The sequence below is a fragment of the Mchenga conophoros genome, linkage group LG16 (assembly GCF_057382185.1).
Source record: "Mchenga conophoros isolate Kocher_MC1m ecotype Shallow Benthic linkage group LG16, M_conophoros_male_GT1.1, whole genome shotgun sequence".
Classification (NCBI taxonomy): domain Eukaryota; kingdom Metazoa; phylum Chordata; class Actinopteri; order Cichliformes; family Cichlidae; genus Mchenga; species Mchenga conophoros.
The window spans coordinates 30,298,384-30,316,092 of record NC_140541.1 but is presented as its reverse complement, the minus strand read 5'-3'; the positions used below and the strand labels follow the sequence as shown (position 1 = coordinate 30,316,092).

Here is a 17,709-nt window from a genome sequence, read left to right as displayed (position 1 = left end):
GAGTGTCAAAGTCATACCAAATTCTCTAAAAGGATTCTTTTTTTTTTCAAATAAAAAGTATTGCAAAAGTACATCGAAATGTCACCTAAAGGTCAGTGAGGAATATTAGTGAGTTGTAAAATAATAGTGTGCTGAGTGCGTCCTTATGCCAGGACACAAACTTAACAAAAACAAAAAGGAAATTGTGATAAAACTTCGAAACACTGAACCTGCCCGCTGATCAGCTCCTCTTACTGACCCCACAGCTGTGACCGTTTGGAAATGTTTTCACCTGCTCAGAAATTTGAACACAGGTCAGCCTGACAATCTTCTAAATCTGTTTGAAGTGCAATCAACGAATGCTTTCACCTAACAGTAATGTCAGCTACACTACACAAGAGGGCGCCACATCTCCACAGACTCCATCAACGAGCTCCAGAAGATGAACTGCTTACCTATGTCTGTTTTCACTTCTGACTAAAAATCCCTTTGGACTCACAGATGGGTTTGATTTCATCTTTTTTAAAAAAACAAAAAACGTGTGTCTGTTTTTAAAAAGAACTGTCGTTTACATCATGAATTCATGGCTGTTTAAAGGGGATTGAGCAGGTCATGAAAATCTGAAGTTTTTATTACATTAGATGCAAATATTGTCACCGAGGGGCTCCCGTACCTTCACTGTAACTGATGTAGTTTGTACAATGGTGCTGTTGTGTCCTGTTTGCTGTCTGTGCTTTATTTTTTGAGTAATGTGTAACACTTTAATGTAACTGCCTCAGAGTTACTGGATGTCTAAAAAGATCTCTATATGACCATTGGCGCTTTATTGCACTGAACTTTTATGACTTTTATGATTTTCTAAATTTAAACATGTTTCATGGCTGACCCTCTTTTTAACCAGAATGTCCTGTTAGAAATGCCAAGGCTTCAAATGTTTTTCTTAATCCACTTCTGTAAATTGTCCCTGTAAAGTGCAACAAATCCTCATGTTTGAGGTTTGCTAAAACCCACTCTTTAAAAATGAAAAGTTACATATTTTTGAAAAATATCTGTGGACTTCAGGCTGGGTTTACCAAAAAAAAGGGAAGTCAGAATGTAAACCTCAGAAACTTTGGATTTCCACTTGATTTTACAGAGAAGTTCAGTGAATTTGAACACTGGGTCTGCCTAGAATCTCAGCATTAATAAAATGCTAAATAGAGTTCATGTGGACCTTTATTGATCCAACTTTTATTTTCTCTCTGAAGTACATCTGTTCTGGGGTTACTCTGGCTTTGCGTGAGTACACCTGTAGGAGAGTAACTTAATCAGCTATTATGCTGCAGACCAGGCTGCTCTAATCCATCGCCGCTGCTGCTGCTCTTCATTTCTTTTGACCTATTGACCTACATTGCTGCTACACACATGACACACAGACGCTTCTGAAAACTACAACAGGCACTCTTACTGGGACTTAAAGGCTGCACAGTCTAATCTGACTGCTGTGCAACATACTGGCCCTCATTTAGAGCAGCAGGTGCCTTTTCCTTTGGAGATTGTAGTTCTAAAGACCCGATGAAAGCAATCAAACACTGATGTTTTCTTCTTATGTAGTTAAATTGAGAGGTTATTACCAAAAGATCACACACCCCTGTTCTCTGCTGGACATCGGGGCGGGGGGGCTGGGAGGAGGTGTTGGCCGTCCGATTGGGATCTGGGATGCGGGGCCTCCCCGCTGCTGCGGAGCCTGGGGCGGTCTGCTTGCCTCCACCCCGGGGGAAAAGGTAACATCTCCTGGGTCTAGGTGCCGTTTCCCCCTCCAGGGGTGAGGGTACCTGGACCTGGGGTATAGAGTTTGTTTGGGGAGTGTGATTGTGCGTACAGTGTCCATGTATGTCTATCCCTACGTTGAGTGAGTGCTGAGTATTTGTATATGTGTGCATGAGGGTGGGAATGGATGTTTGTGTCTGTGTGTGCCTGTTTGTCTGTGTTTCTATGTCAGGTTGGGTCTTACACTCCACCTCTCTGGGAACTCCCAGGCCCTCCAAAGGCCTATCTCCCCTCACCACACTCCCTGCGGGTAACTGATGCCCTCAGGGGTTGGTGCGTTGGTGGTTTTTGGTGTCCGGGGCTGGGCGCTCAGGTAAAGAACCAAATGGGACAGGCAAAAAAAAAAGAAAAAAAAAAGAGAGTAACTTAATCAGCTATTATGCTGCAGACCAGGCTGCTCTAATCCATCACCGCCGCTGCTGCTGCTCTTCATTTCTTTTGACCTATTGACCTACATTGCTGCTCCACACATGACACACAGAAGCTTCTGAAAACTACAACAGGCACTCTTACTGGGACTTAAAGGCTGCACAGTCTAATCTGACTGCTGTGCAACATACTGGCCCTCATTTAGAGCAGCAGGTGCCTTTTCCTTTGGGGATTGTAGTTCTAAAGACCCGATGAAATCAATCCAACACTGATGTTTTCTTTTTATGTAGTTAAATTGAGAGGTTATTACCAAAAGAGTGAAGTATAAAATATCAAGTGTTATAAGTATTATAACATCCCTTTACAAATGGATTATTACATTTAATCATTATATAAAAAAAAAACAAAAACAGATGACATTTTTAAAAATCCAGTTTACATATTTTTTTAATGCATTCAGCATTAAAAGCTAAAATTTCAGATGTGATATTCAGACTCTTAGTTTTTTCAAAGCCTGTTTGACAGCAGTTACATTGTGGACATCTTGGTTGAGTGTGTACAGACTCTTGGATTTGGGAAGTTTCTCCCACTCTTCCTAGGAGATCATCTCAAGCTTGGTTGGGCTGGATGGGGAGTCTCCTGTCCCTGGAGAAATCGCTGTTGAACATCTAACCTTCAAACTGTGGATATGCTTGGCTGAAATCACCCTAGCAACCATATCTACTAGTTGAGGAATGCCTCCACAGCATGATGCTGCCTCCACCATGCATCACTGCAACGGTGGGCGTATCAAGTAAAGAGCAGTGCCTGGTGTTTTTCCTGGAGTTCTGCCAGCGGGTATAGTTTTTCTTGCATCAGACATGGCAGTATGTTTCCTTGTGTGCTGCTCATGGACCTTACAGCCGCTGTGATGTCACTCATTGGTTTCAGTCTCTAAGCTCCGAAGTATCCGCCATGTTTTGTTGGAGTAGAATTCCACATATTTTGAGGCCCGAGGCTCCAGAAAGATCATAGACTGTATGGAAGCATCACACAGATTAGTGTGATGCTCAGTAACATGCAATTGAAATTTTAGAGAATCACTCATTTAAACTGAAGTATAAACTTTTAGGATGGTAGGGTAGGTATTCTGGACGATGGCCGAGAGGACACCCTAGTTTGCTATTGAGGCTGCAGATGACTAGATGACTAGAACTATTCTACATACATGCATTGACAGCTGTAGGGCCAAACAGGCATTTCGATAATACTTAACCCCCTGCTGGCCCTGGGACCATTTTTGTACATTGTAGTTTTTCAGTTACAAGCCATTTGCACTGTGTTGAATAGAATATAGCCAAATTCTCTAAAAAAAAGTTTGGCATAATTTCATTTCAAAATTCAAGTCTGACTTCCTTAAATTAGCTTCAGTGGCTAAGCTAACAATACACATCCTCTTAGAGCCCTAGGGGCCGTTTGCAGCCCCATTGACTTCCATTATAAACGCTATTTTTCACTGCAGAATTATTACCGTTAATGTCTTGGTGATTACTTATGTTTCCGTTTCGTTTTGCAGGACGGGCCTTAGAGTTGTAATTTTTTTATTTGTCCACCGGGTGGCGCCCTTGCTCCACATTTGACCCCGGGCTGGAAAACAGTGGGCTGCTTAAACAGACCTGCGGGAAATGAAGCCTCATTTCCGGCGTGCAGCAGCGGCTTCGCCCGCTGATCAGGCGGGACCATTTTCGGCCCCTAGGACCGTGAGAGGGTGCATTTTTTTTTTAGTCAACAGGAAATGACGTATTTGTTGTCACGTGGTATCGGACGTGTGGGCTGGAAAAAGCAGTCCCCGGTGATCGTGCCCCGGTGATCGTCGCGACTTACCCCGGGACGATGCACTTATTTCGGCCTAGAGGAGGAGCATTTGCCGCCTGGAGACCATTTTCTGGTCCTGAAAAAATAAATAAAAGGCGATCGAAATGAATGTTGGTGCCAATCTTTAGTCCATCTAAAGGCCTAATTATAATAACAATTGAATATTACCTCAAATGTTTTTTTTGGAAAATATTCAAGTTTTATGTTTTTTGGGGCAAAAAAAGCAGTGCGCTCATGTGACGAAACCGGGATATAAAGGGTTAAAATCCGCGAAATGTAATTAAAACTTGACATGAATATTTCAAGGAGAAGTAGGTCTAAAAGATTGGCTAATTTAAAGTGGAATAAAATATTAATATATAAATTTTTTATAGCACTTTTTTGGGCGTGGTCGATTAGGACCGATAGTGTGTGCATTTTATGAAATGCGCTCCTGCAAAAAAAATAAAAGGCGATCGAAATGACTGTTGGTGCCAATCTTTAGTCCATCTAAAGGCCTAATTATAATAACAATCAAATATTACCTCAAATGTTTTTTTTGGAAAATATTTAGTTTTTTGTTTTTTGGGGCTAAAAAAACAGGGCGCTCATGTAATAAAACTGGGATTTAAAGGGTTAAAACAACGAAAATATAATTAAAACTTCATATGAATATTTCAGGGAGAAGTAGTTTTAAAAGACTGACCAATTTAAAGTGAAAAAAAAATATGAATATATAAAGTTTTTATAGCACTTTTTGGGGCATGTACATTTTTGTACACTAGGGCCTTAAAAGGATGCATTTTTAAGGGCCAGCCACTCACTTGACTTTCATTGGTCACTGGTACACTGGCAGCAGGCATGTCATACTTACTGACAGTGTTGGGAAGGTTACTTTTAAAATGTATTCTGTTACAGAATACAGAATACATGCCCCAAAATGTATTCTGTAACGTATTCCGTTACGTTACTCAATGAGAGTAACGTATTCTGAATACTTTGGATTACTTAATATATTATCGTGCTTTTTACAACAACGTGAATGTACTATTGCTGTGTGATTTATTACTATTACTGAAGGTCCGCGACTCCGAACTGTAGTAAAGGGACCTCTGACTAATACGGCGGGGTCCCTGTCGGCTCATAGCCGAAAAATAGCTTTACTTTGTTGTGTGGGTCAATTTTTCTTGCGAGAGACAGAGAGAGGCGTTGAAAGTAGTGATGTGCGATACCACTGATTTCCTTTCCGATCTGATACCAAGTAATATTCAGGGTGGTATCGACGATACTGATCCGATACCGATACTTTGTACAAAACGGATTTTATTTATTGTATCTCAAATTATAGCGTCATAATGATTACAGGACATCAGAATACCTTCTTCTTATCACTTAATAATGCAGAGTTCATCATATAGAAATAAAAAAACTAAAGTTGTGTGCTATTTGAACACCTTGCCTGCCTGGAGGACTAAAGGACTCCGTGAGAGACTCTCACCCTAGCAGCACCTGTCCCTCTCCTCCTCTTCAGTTCGCCTCAACATACGCTCGTCATATTTTGTGATATGATTTACTCTGAGGTGTTTGACAAGGTTAGTGATGTTGCCACAACCATACATGCCAACCCTCCCGATTTTTCCGGGAGAATCCCACCTTTCTCCAGATTTTCCACCCGGACAACAAAGTTGAAAAACCATATCGCAGAATTCATAGCGCGGCCCAGCCAATTCCAGTTTCCAACAATGACGGCAGCGACTTAGTTTTAATATCACTCTTATTTCTCTTTCTGGGTCGCAAAAAACTTTTAACATATTTTCAGGTGAGAATGTAGCTGTGTAAACTTCAAATATCTGAGCCGACCGACACATCGTCTTCAAACCCCCGCGGTCTTTCACCACTCGGGTTAAACATGATGTACAAGTCACTTTGATAACTTAAAAATGTTCTTGTTTGGCTTTTTCAGTGTTTTATTTGTTCGTGAGTAAATCGGTTTGGCTGAGATTAAAGTTATTAGATTAGATTAAATTAAATTAAACTTTATTATTCCCTCGGGAGGGTTCCTCCGGGGTTTTCACACAGCTGAATAAACGTCAAACAGAAAACTGATTAAACAGAAGAGTTTACGTCAGTGTCCGGTTATATTTTAGACAGCAAGGAGCAGACGGCAGAGTTTCACTCCACCGAGGGAGCTCGTGACGTACTACCCGGCTTTCTTTAGACCGCGAAGGCCGGTCCTCAGGTGGAAGCAGCCTCTGAATTTGGACACCCCCGCTGTTTCCGGGCCGGCCAATAATAACGGTGACATTTAACGTATTTTATCCGATAAATAAACCCTGTAAAATATATTTATCCGCCCAAACAGCCCTTTTGAATGTCTCCCTAATTCTGAGGTCTCAAGGTTGGCAAGTATGGCCACAACACCTCACTTTTTTTGCCACATTTATTGCAAACCACGGCTCAGCTGTTTGTGGAGGTAAAATACATCCGCACAATTATGCTCAGCCATTGTTGTGAGTGCGCACGCCAAGGGGCTGCGAGACATTTATACAGCCGTATTTCGCACATGACTATGAAAGGCGGAAGAGGAAGTAGTTCCTTTGAATGTAGGCAATCCGAATGTTATAGTTTCTTTCCACTGTGTTCCTGTTAATGATAAACTACAAATTTACTCTAAATTACTAAAATATCGATATTTTAATGTGAGAATCGATTCTAGAACATAAATGATTGGTATCGGAGGAATCGATATTTCAGGATCGATCCGCACATCACTAGTTGAAAGACTGCTCCAACGGAACTTATTGTTTTCGGAGGAAAACACGAACACGGTGTACAGTCGAGTCTTAATAGCTTACTTACAACTGGGCTCGTCAGGCACTCTTCTTGGCTGCAGTGGTTATTATTATATTTACATGCTTCCAGCTCCCGTTTTTCCTCGACGACAACTCGTACCTTTCCACTCCCCTTTTTCTCCCTCCTCGCGCTCACAGACACATAACGTGTATGGCAGTGCATTCTCCCTGTAGCACGGACTACACTGCCCATGATGCTACATTCTTTAGAGCTATGCTTGTAGCATTCTGCCTGTTAGCTTAGCACAACAACAACAACGAAAAGGCGCTCTCTCACCCAGGAAACACACAGTCGCAGAAAGAGAGAGAGAGCGTCGCCCTGTAACCATGGCAACCGTAACGCTGCCGCCTGGAACGACAGAACGTAGCTGTCAAACAAAACCCAAACAGTCCTGACCCGCGACAAAATGAAACAGGAAAGTACCGCAGTGTAATCCATTTATTTCAACAAAGTAACTGTTAGGTATTTTAGTACCATGGTAGCATTTACTGGATATTGTTTTATAGTGACATTATGCAGGAAAACTCTGTCATTCAATAAGGCCCCTTTTGTTTTAGTTATTTTTCTCTTTGACCCAAGAATTGATGTGTGAGAATCACAGGCTGGTACAAGGTTGAAATACCACAGAGATCACTCCCTCAGCTACATTAGTTTCTTAATCTTTTAGACGCCTGTTGAAGGCCAAATGGTTTGTTTCAGATTTCACTAATGTAAGAACTCTTCGTTTTGTGCCTTGAAAAATGTCGCTGAGATAATCACAATTGTAGCTGAACTAATAAACTACACAAAGGATGCTTCTTCACCCAAGGGCAGGAAGACGCTGCCTTATCTTGGTCTGTACTGGTTTAAACTGATAATCTGCTGTCTCATGAATTTTACCCTCTATATAAACTGTTGTACTTGTGAATAAAGTTGAGTCACTTTGGGAAGACAATCTAAAGCAGTCTCTGTTTTCTTGTTCTCCCAAGCTGCTCCCGAGCTGCTCGTACTAACACGCTGAATGGCATGCTTGAATATTACTTGAGAATATATTTGACTGTGTTACAGACTAAGGGACATTCTCTGCTGATAGGTGAAGGTACATTCTCTGCTGATAGACGTCCACGCCTCGGAGGAAGCCGATCCACGGAGTAGGCCCTGGAAACAGTTTCCTTCAATTTTGGTGTCGAGAAGTGGGATCCTGACGAAGGTAGGCACTTGTCTTTTTATTTTATAAGACTGTGTTATGCCTTTCTCAGTGATCCACATAAAAACGGGATACGCTGACGAGGCCTTCTTCAGTGGCCCACATAGTAACAAGTGGGATACACTGAGGAGCCTTATTTAGTGGCCCACATAGAAACACAGGAAGTTGCCTGTTGTTTTGTAAATAAAAGCAGAAAGGACACAGGAAGTTGCCTGCTGTCATAAACTAAGAAGTTGCTCACCAGCAGAAAGGACACAGGAAGTTGCCTGGGGTCATAAAACGAGAAGTTGCTCGTTAAAAAGTGAGAAGTTGCTCACTAAAAACATAAAATTGCTAGCAAAAAATCAAGTAACCTCAGGTGTGCCACAGCAAAAATAAAAACTAACTTAAATCCTTCAAAGCGTCTAAAACCCCTCTGGAAATCACTGACCATGGGTCAGAATAATTCAAAGACCTTAGACGGGTCCGATAAAAAATCAAAATTAACTGTAAAACCGAAAAAAATAAAATATAAAATCACAAATAGCGGCTCAGTACGACTCCCACTTCCGGTTACGTTTAACCCACGCTCGCGAATCAATGAAGACTTCCATGATTACGTATCCAGGACATGCGGAAGTGCTTACGTGACTGATTTCGTCTCGAACTTAAGAACTATAACTTTAATGCATCCTAATGTATTTCCGGAGCCCTATCCCGAACGATTATCGCCAGAAAACAGGTCAGTAGAAATGTTAAATACTATTTGTGATAAGAAAAGTAGGCTGATTAAAAAGTCCTGTAAAAAATATATGATAGAATGTCGTGATGTGACCAATCGCATGCTACCACTATGGAAAAAAGGACCCGAGCCAGACGTAAATGCTTTAAATCAAGCCAGTGCAGGCTCTAGTAAATCCACTGCAGAAAAAACTAGCCTTATATGCCCATCCGTTCAACCTACGGCTCCGCCGCCTTATGATGAAAAAACAGAATTAATAGCTGCTGCGGCGGCTGCACGTCATCAGCGCGTATATCCTGATTTAACAGCAGAATCCCAAAGGAGTGAGGAAGGCACTGAAATGACACCTAAATCAGAAGAAGATGACTGGTTTAACCTAGATCAAAGACAGGAACGAGAATACACTGAACGAGAAAGAGAGTTACAGGAACATAAAAAGCAAACAAAACAGTTAATGGCAGAGTGTGAGGAAATCATGAAAGATCCTTTAACTGAACGTACGGAAGCTGAACTGCAGGAAGCCGTTTCTGTCATAGATAATCATGTTCAGCGCCACACTAGAGTAGCGAATGGTTTAACTGTGCCAAAAGCAATAACTAACACCAGAAATTTAATAAGAAACTACTTAAAGCAGAAAAAAGAGGAAAAAACTCAAGAGGGCCCCCACAAAAACACCCGTTATAAAGAAAAGCAGGGATCACAATTTAATGACGTCAGCACCTCCCTCCCGTTCATGATAATAGGGGACATGTGTTGCATTCAACCCCCTAAAATTTCAGAGTTAGCAGCAACCATTAAAGAACTTCCCGATCCTCTACAAAATCCTACAGCCTTTGTTTCTGCATTACAGAGAAGTACCAGATACCACCACTTGGGTGGGCCTGACTATAGATATATATTATGTCAACGAATCCCAGGTGTGACTGAATCTCAGCTTATTGAAGAAGTAGAGGAACTAGACCCTAAAAATGACCAAGCAGCCAACACCTCCTCGTTTTTGTGGATAAATGATGACAAAATCACAGCTTTTTTTCAAAATCTAAAGAGATTTCTGCTCACAATGTCTAGAGATAAAATTGATTTAAATGCAGTAACCATGTGTAAGCAAAAGCCAGATGAATCCATTCTAGTGTTTATGAAACGTTTCACACACTGCTGGACTAATGAGGCATGCATGCCTGAAGGAGGAAATGATCAGATTTTCATAACAACATTCTTAAACAATATTCATCCAGAATGTTCACAACTATTGAAGCTGACTGCCACTGATAATCTCTATGACATGAAAATAAAGAACTTTATCACACTTGTCAAAACAAAAGCTGGTGCAGATCTTTTTCCCAACAGCACGAAGGCTAAAACTGTTAAGATGATGTTGAACTTTGATGTTGAAGGCTCAGAGGAAAGTGAAAAAATGATGTATGCAGGGGCCCCGCCCCCTCAACAAGCGCAGCAGGGAGATTTCAGAAGGAAAGATAGGAGTGGAGACGTATGTTTTTATTGTGGAAAAATAGGACACTGGAGGACGGAATGCAAATCAGCAGCAGGTAGATCTCAACCACAAAACACAGGACCAGCTCCTGCCACTAGGCGTAAGCAGAGCTCTTACAGACAAGGTAACTGGCAACGCAGACAGGAATCACATCAAAGAAACGGCCCCTTTGCACTTAGGCAGCAACCTTATAATCCACATTTTAATCCCCACCCATATGATAACGAAAGACTGGACCGACAATAGGGAGGCCCAGGTGAAGATGAGGGACAGTGTGAAGCACTACACACGATGCTGCATTTGCAATTGTCCCGTAACACAGAAAGCTTGCCCATGTTAGATATAGAGATAGGTGAAAAGATTTATTCCTTTTTAGTTGACAGTGGAGCCACTAAAAGTTCACTGTCTGGAAAATTCTATAATGGGCCTGTTTCCTCTGTGTGCATCAACACCATGGGAATAAACGGAACTCTAGTGCAATGCCCCAAAACTCATTCTCTAAAAACACGCTGGGGCCCAAAACCAGATGAAATTACATATCATCCATTCATAATTATTCCAAACTCGCCTGTGAATCTATTAGGCAGAGATTTAATGGCAAAAATGAACTTGTGTATTTCATTTAACACAAAGGGTGAAATGTTTGCAGATACTGATAACAGCTATGTTTTCTCTGCCCTATGCACCGACACCATGGAGAAGGAACATCCTCTGTGTCAGCTGGACGCCTCAGCGGAGAATGAACTCAATATCCATCTGACTGGTATCCCACGTCACACTCTGTGTCAAAAACATGTGCAAACACCGTTACCAGGTAGCCCCATGCCTGGAAGCCACATATTTGTTTCTCTCACACTGTTCAACAACATGATAACTGCTCACACCAGTGAAGGCCAAACAGTGGTTTTGTCACATAACTCAGACATAGGCTATGACATCACTGCACCATGTCAACACATAGATCTAACCTACCCCATACACTGTACTATCTCTGCTGTCACATTGCCAGCTGAATATCAAAACATGACATTATGGTCAAGAGGTGAGAATGATGTAGGATTTATTGACTGTACACCTTATCATGCTCAGCTGAAAAACAACAAGCCGGTATATGTCAAGCAATATCCCATTTCCGCTGAAAAAGCCGCAGCCTTAGACATCATCATAGGAGATTTATTAACAGCTGGAGTAATAAAGCCCACAGTATCTCCATATAACACTCCTGTCAATCCTGTGCCAAAGCCTAACAAACCTGGCGTATGGCGTTTCACACAAGACTTAAGGCAAGTTAATGCAGTCATTAAGCCTCTGCCACCTATTGTCCCAGATGTTCCCAGCATACTGACATCTATTCCAGCAACAGCTACACATTTTACTGTGGTGGATTTGTGCTCCGCCTTTTTCTCAGTACCTGTGCATATAGACACACAGCCGATATTTGCTTTTACACATAGAGATAAGCAGTACACATGGACTCGCTTACCCCAAGGCATGGTAGACAGCCCTGCGGCTTTCTCAATGGTAGTACGTGCTACCCTGGACGGCTTCACTCCTCCAGAGGGCTGTACTCTGATCCAGTATGTAGATGATCTCCTCCTCTGTGCTGAAACTGAAAAACTATGTCAAACTGCCACACACATGCTACTCCAGCACCTCCAACAGACTGGCCACAAAGCATCAGCAAAGAAAATGCAGTACTGTCAGACTTCTGTTCAATATTTGGGATTTACACTGTCTCACGGACAACGTTCTATGACTACAGACAGGGTCAAAGCTGTGACCTCTGTCCCTAAGCCCACTACACAGAAAGAAATGCTGTCTTTCCTAGGCATGGTGAACTATTGCAGACAGTGGATACCAGACTGTTCTTTTCATGACCACATTCTGCGTGAATGCTGCAAAAAAGACAAGCCTCCTCGAATACTGTGGTCCACAGAAATGACTGCCTCTTTCAATGCATTACAGGGAGCGCTGACCTCCGCCCCTTGTTTGGGTCTGCCTGACTACCACTTACCGTTCCACCTGTACGTCACAGAGAACGGCACAACCTGTGCAGGTGTATTGGCCCAAGAGCATGGCTGTGGCTACCGTCCAGTAGCCTTCTACTCAAAGGTGCTGCCAGCAGTAGTTCAGGGGATGCCGGCCTGCCTGAGAGCAGTAGCAGCTTGCTCTATCATGATAAGGGACTGCGAGAAGCTCACACTCTCACATGACACTATTCTACACACCAATCACCAGGTCACGACCATTCTAGCAAACATAACTACACAACATATGACCGCACAACGTCGCTCAGGTTATGAAGCTACACTAACTTCAACAGCAAATCTCACTATAAAAGCAAGCAGCACACCCAATTCGCCAGCACACTTACTCATTCGTATGCTGTGTTCCTCTGACCGACAGGATGGTTCAGACGACCCTGACGATCATGATTGTATGACACGTATACAGGAATCCACAGCACCACGCCCAGACTTAGAGCAGACACCAATCCCAGACTCAGTCATTGTTTATGTGGACGGGTCCTGTTCAAAACCAAATGACAACTTATTTCTTTGTGGCTATTCGGTGGTGACATTGCCTGACATCATACTAGAGGCTCACTCATTACCATTTCACTCAGCACAAAAAGCAGAGCTCATGGCTTTAATACGCGCCTGTGAGTTACATGTGGATAAGCGGGTAACAATTTACACTGATAGCCGTTATGCATTCGGTGTGGTGCATGACTTTGGCACATTGTGGAGACAAAGAGGATTTAGATCTGCTGATGGAAAACCGATCGCTAATTCTGACCTTGTTCAAAGACTTTTGCAGGCTATACAGCTGCCATCGGCAATTGCAGTTGTTAAAACGAAGGGGCACAGCACGGCTGACACAGACGAAGCAGTGGGAAATGCTCTTGCAGACGTAACCGCGAAAGCAGCTGCTGCCTCACAGCAACCACCCAGAAGGGAAGTATTATCTTTGCCTTTACAGCTGCCACTTGTCACGCTCCCAGACTATTTAGAAACAAATGTTGACCTAAAATTCATACAAGAGCAAGCCTCTGCCTTAGATTACACTTACTGGGAAAGTAATGATTGTACCTTAGATAACAGAGACGGCTTATACAAAAACCTTGAGGGTTTGATTGCCCTCCCATCTTCACTACTGCCAATCCTTGTCCGCCATTTTCACGGTGTGAGTCATGTCGGACAAAGAGGGGTAATAGGAGCAATAAAATCAAGATTTGTAATCGAGAAAACATCACACGCAGTAAAACGCATATTAGCAACCTGTCTAACATGTGCACGAACTAATGTAGGAAAACCAAAAGCAAAACATCAGCATTTACCACAACCAGATTTCCCATTTCATACATTACAAATTGATTTTACACACATGCCAGCACAAGGAAGCATCAAGTACTTACTGGTAATAGTGGACCAATTTAGTAAATGGGTAGAAGCTTACCCAACATCAAAAGAAACTGCAGAAGTAGTCTGTCAAAAGTTGTGCAATGAAATAATACCCAGATTCGGAATACCTCACCAAATTAACAGTGATAGAGGACCTTCATTCACATCAGAAGTAATTCAAAAGTGTGCTAAAACTCTAGCAATAGACTGGAAATATCATGTGCCATACCATCCTCAGAGTTCAGGAGTTGTAGAAAGAATGAATAGGACCATAAAAAATCGCCTGACTAAAGCAATGATAGAAACAGGAATGACCTGGATCAAACTACTTCCTCAAATCCTCTGCGAGATTAGAATGACTCCATCCGCAGCAACCAAATTATCTCCATTTGAAATAATCATGGGAAGACCGTTTCCAACACCATGGTCAGCCTCCAGAGGGGCACCGCTATTGGAAGGGGACATAGACACTGCATTGTCTGACTATGTTCATAACCTGGTAGAAACACTGAATAATAACTATCAGAAAGTTTGTCTCTCTCAGCCTCTCCCTTCCATAGATCCAACCCATCCGTGGAAACCAGGAGATGCGGTGTTGGTAAAGTCGCTAAAACCAAGGGCACTCGGGGAGGCCGCGTGTTCCAGCCCCCAGACTGTACTTGCAGTGACGAGAACCAGCATCCTAACAGACGGACAACCTCAGTGGATTCATGCCAGCAGGGTTAAGACCAGCCCCACCAAACCACCTAAGGCGTCGGATCAAGTAGATGACGTCTCCGGCGAGCCAGCGCCCGGATTCAATACACCTATAGATGACGACTCAGGCGAGCCAGCGCCCGGATCCAATCCACCTACACACACACAATCACTGATTAACACACAACGTCGGAAAGAGCCAAGACTCAGAAAGCCCTTTGATCCCCCGCCTGAACAACAACAAGGTACTCGAACATCCAGCAGGAACAGAAAGCCTAGAGTACCACACAATGTCTAACCTAATAAAGATAGACTCGTTTCATCCTGATAATGGAGAAAATGAAATGCCCATTGTCATCTCTCGAACCTGGGACCAGGCCAGGAGACGACTAAAGAACTGTCTTTTTTATATATTTAGGTTATTAATCATATCTACTGCATTAATCTTAGGATTTTTATTTACTATTTCGTATTGTAAAGTGCAACCCTGTTCACGTTTCTGCAAGCCACATTTTGCTGACAATACCTCATGCTCCACTTGGCAAGACACCCACCTAGTACACTCGTCACGTTCTCTAAAATCAGTAGAAAGCAACACAGACACCACCAATAAACCATCTTATGCACCCCCTAGAACAGGAACTAACGCCTGGTATGACAATGCCAGAACAGCCGCTCGTGACTTAGGAAACAGTAACTGTTATGTCTGTTCAAAGGGTAATCCAGAACAGGTCATAGTGGGATATCCAATTTCAGGTTTTCCCTTAACAAAGATGCTATTCAAAGATGATAAAAAGGGGCCCTTAACGGTAACCCTGATTGAAGCGCTGCGAGTAGAACTAAGTCCTTTAGATTGTTTATTCATATACACAGCACAAGTCTCTAGTAAGGATGTTAGCATGATTAATGATTCTACCCACCCCTGCAACCAAATGAAGCGCCCCGAAGACCGCACTGAACCTCTTTCGCCCCCAACACAGGTGCGCCATCACCCAAATATTTTGATGACATGCATACACCGACCAAAACTTGAAAACATAAATTATGACACACAAAACTATACGTTCTTTTCTGACTCTCCAGGAGCACGCTGTAACGAAACATGGCTAGCAGCGAGTGTTGACAGGACACAATATAAACATATGTTTTCTTATATATATGCATATATAAGTACGCATTCAGATAACTCAACAATCCTGCATTCGCCCAACACACTAAACGACTCGTACTGGGGAGGCATATTAAAAGGCTTTACAGCTTCGCGCCTGACCAGACCAATCCCACATGCTTATTGGATGTGCAATAATACTCTTAGATTAGCCTTACCTGTTAATTGGACCGGTACCTGCGGTCTAGTAACTTTAGCTCAAGAACTACTGATACAACAAACCTCGGATCTGCCTGTATCCAGCAGACGGACGGAACGCTGCAGATAGAACTAAGAGCCAATACAGGTCACGGTCAGTGGCTAGACAAGTGGATGCAGGACACGTTTGGAAAATGGAAGGAACTCATTGTAGCCTTTGTAACAGTTGTAGCATGTATTATTTTGTTTTTGATGATTATTGCCTGTTGTGTGATACCCTGTGTACGCTCAATGATAACCCGTATAGCTACCAGTACAGCTACTTCAATGTATTTGCAATTAGCACAAATTGATCCTGAGGATGTGCCAGATGTTACCAATGATGTTCCTGATGTGTATATTGAACATTAGGTTGTGAACTATTACATTTTATGATTTGCTTTTTATATTATGTTATTACATTTGTGATTTTTCCTTTCTATTTGAGTTATTTTTAAAAATAATAAAAGAGGGGAACTGTTAGGTATTTTAGTACCATGGTAGCATTTACTGGATATTGTTTTATAGTGACATTATGCAGGAAAACTCTGTCATTCAATAAGGCCCCTTTTGTTTTAGTTATTTTTCTCTTTGACCCAAGAATTGATGTGTGAGAATCACAGGCTGGTACAAGGTTGAAATACCACAGAGATCACTCCCTCAGCTACATTAGTTTCTTAATCTTTTAGACGCCTGTTGAAGGCCAAATGGTTTGTTTCAGATTTCACTAATGTAAGAACTCTTCGTTTTGTGCCTTGAAAAATGTCGCTGAGATAATCACAATTGTAGCTGAACTAATAAACTACACAAAGGATGCTTCTTCACCCAAGGGCAGGAAGACGCTGCCTTATCTTGGTCTGTACTGGTTTAAACTGATAATCTGCTGTCTCATGAATTTTACCCTCTATATAAACTGTTGTACTTGTGAATAAAGTTGAGTCACTTTGGGAAGACAATCTAAAGCAGTCTCTGTTTTCTTGTTCTCCCAAGCTGCTCCCGAGCTGCTCGTACTAACACGCTGAATGGCATGCTTGAATATTACTTGAGAATATATTTGACTGTGTTACAGACTAAGGGACATTCTCTGCTGATAGGTGAAGGTACATTCTCTGCTGATAGACGTCCACGCCTCGGAGGAAGCCGATCCACGGAGTAGGCCCTGGAAACAGTTTCCTTCAGTAACTGTATTCTGAATACCACCTTTTTAAACGGTAACTGTAACGGAATACAGTTACTCATATTTTGTATTCTAAATACGTAACGGCGGTACATGTATTCCGTTACTCCCCAACACTGCTTACTGAGTCCACTTTTCTCCTAGAAATACTCAAAGGAAGGCGAGGAGAAGATAACTCAACTATGGATTTTATCACAGAACTCTCCAGAGAGCTCCTTGTCCTTCATTTACTGAAGGACAAGGAGTCCTAAATTTAGGAGTGTCTTTCTGTTTGTGTATAGCAGCAGTGTGTAATGAGGTCTTTCTGTCGATAGATGGCGCTGTTTGTCTGATAATTTGTGTGGTTATCAGCCCTGCGTTCTCCTCATTTAAGTTCCTGATTTCATTTATGGTTCCATCCACCTTTTTTTAAAGGTTGCAGTGAAATATAAATTCAGTCTTTAATGTATCTGATTAAAACTATTATTTTTTTCTATAGCTCACAAACACAAGTGAATGAATCAAAGATACTGAAAATGGTTCTGTATAATCTGTGTGAAGTTCGAATCCTGTGTGGAAACACACGTTTGATGCTTTAAACCTAAAACGTTTAAAAATCTTTAGAAAGTAATAATTAAAATGACTAATTTCGGGGGTCTGACTGTGCGCGGTACCTCCGCTAAAGGGGCCGTTATAAAACTTCCTACATTTGGATATCAAGTGATCACCCACACTGAAGGCTGTAAGTCAAATATTGCCAAGACCTGAGGGAGAAAAAAAATTATGCAACCGCTCCGGGTCCTCCGTGTTACCATAATAAAACCATGTCCCACAGTCGTGGATCTTTAGACGTAGTAATAATCCCT

The 17,709-nt window shown here is 42.1% G+C and overlaps 1 long non-coding RNA gene across 1 annotated transcript; it reads left to right on the top strand.

Annotated features, from left to right (window-relative positions):
* Positions 1 to 8,918: 8,918 nt before the first annotated feature.
* On the top strand, positions 8,919 to 16,649 carry LOC146557068 (uncharacterized). Its single transcript, XR_014889065.1, has 2 exons — positions 8,919 to 12,354; positions 13,053 to 16,649. It is a non-coding gene; the product is annotated as an uncharacterized LOC146557068 (long non-coding RNA).
* The last annotated feature ends 1,060 nt before the right edge of the window (positions 16,650 to 17,709 follow it).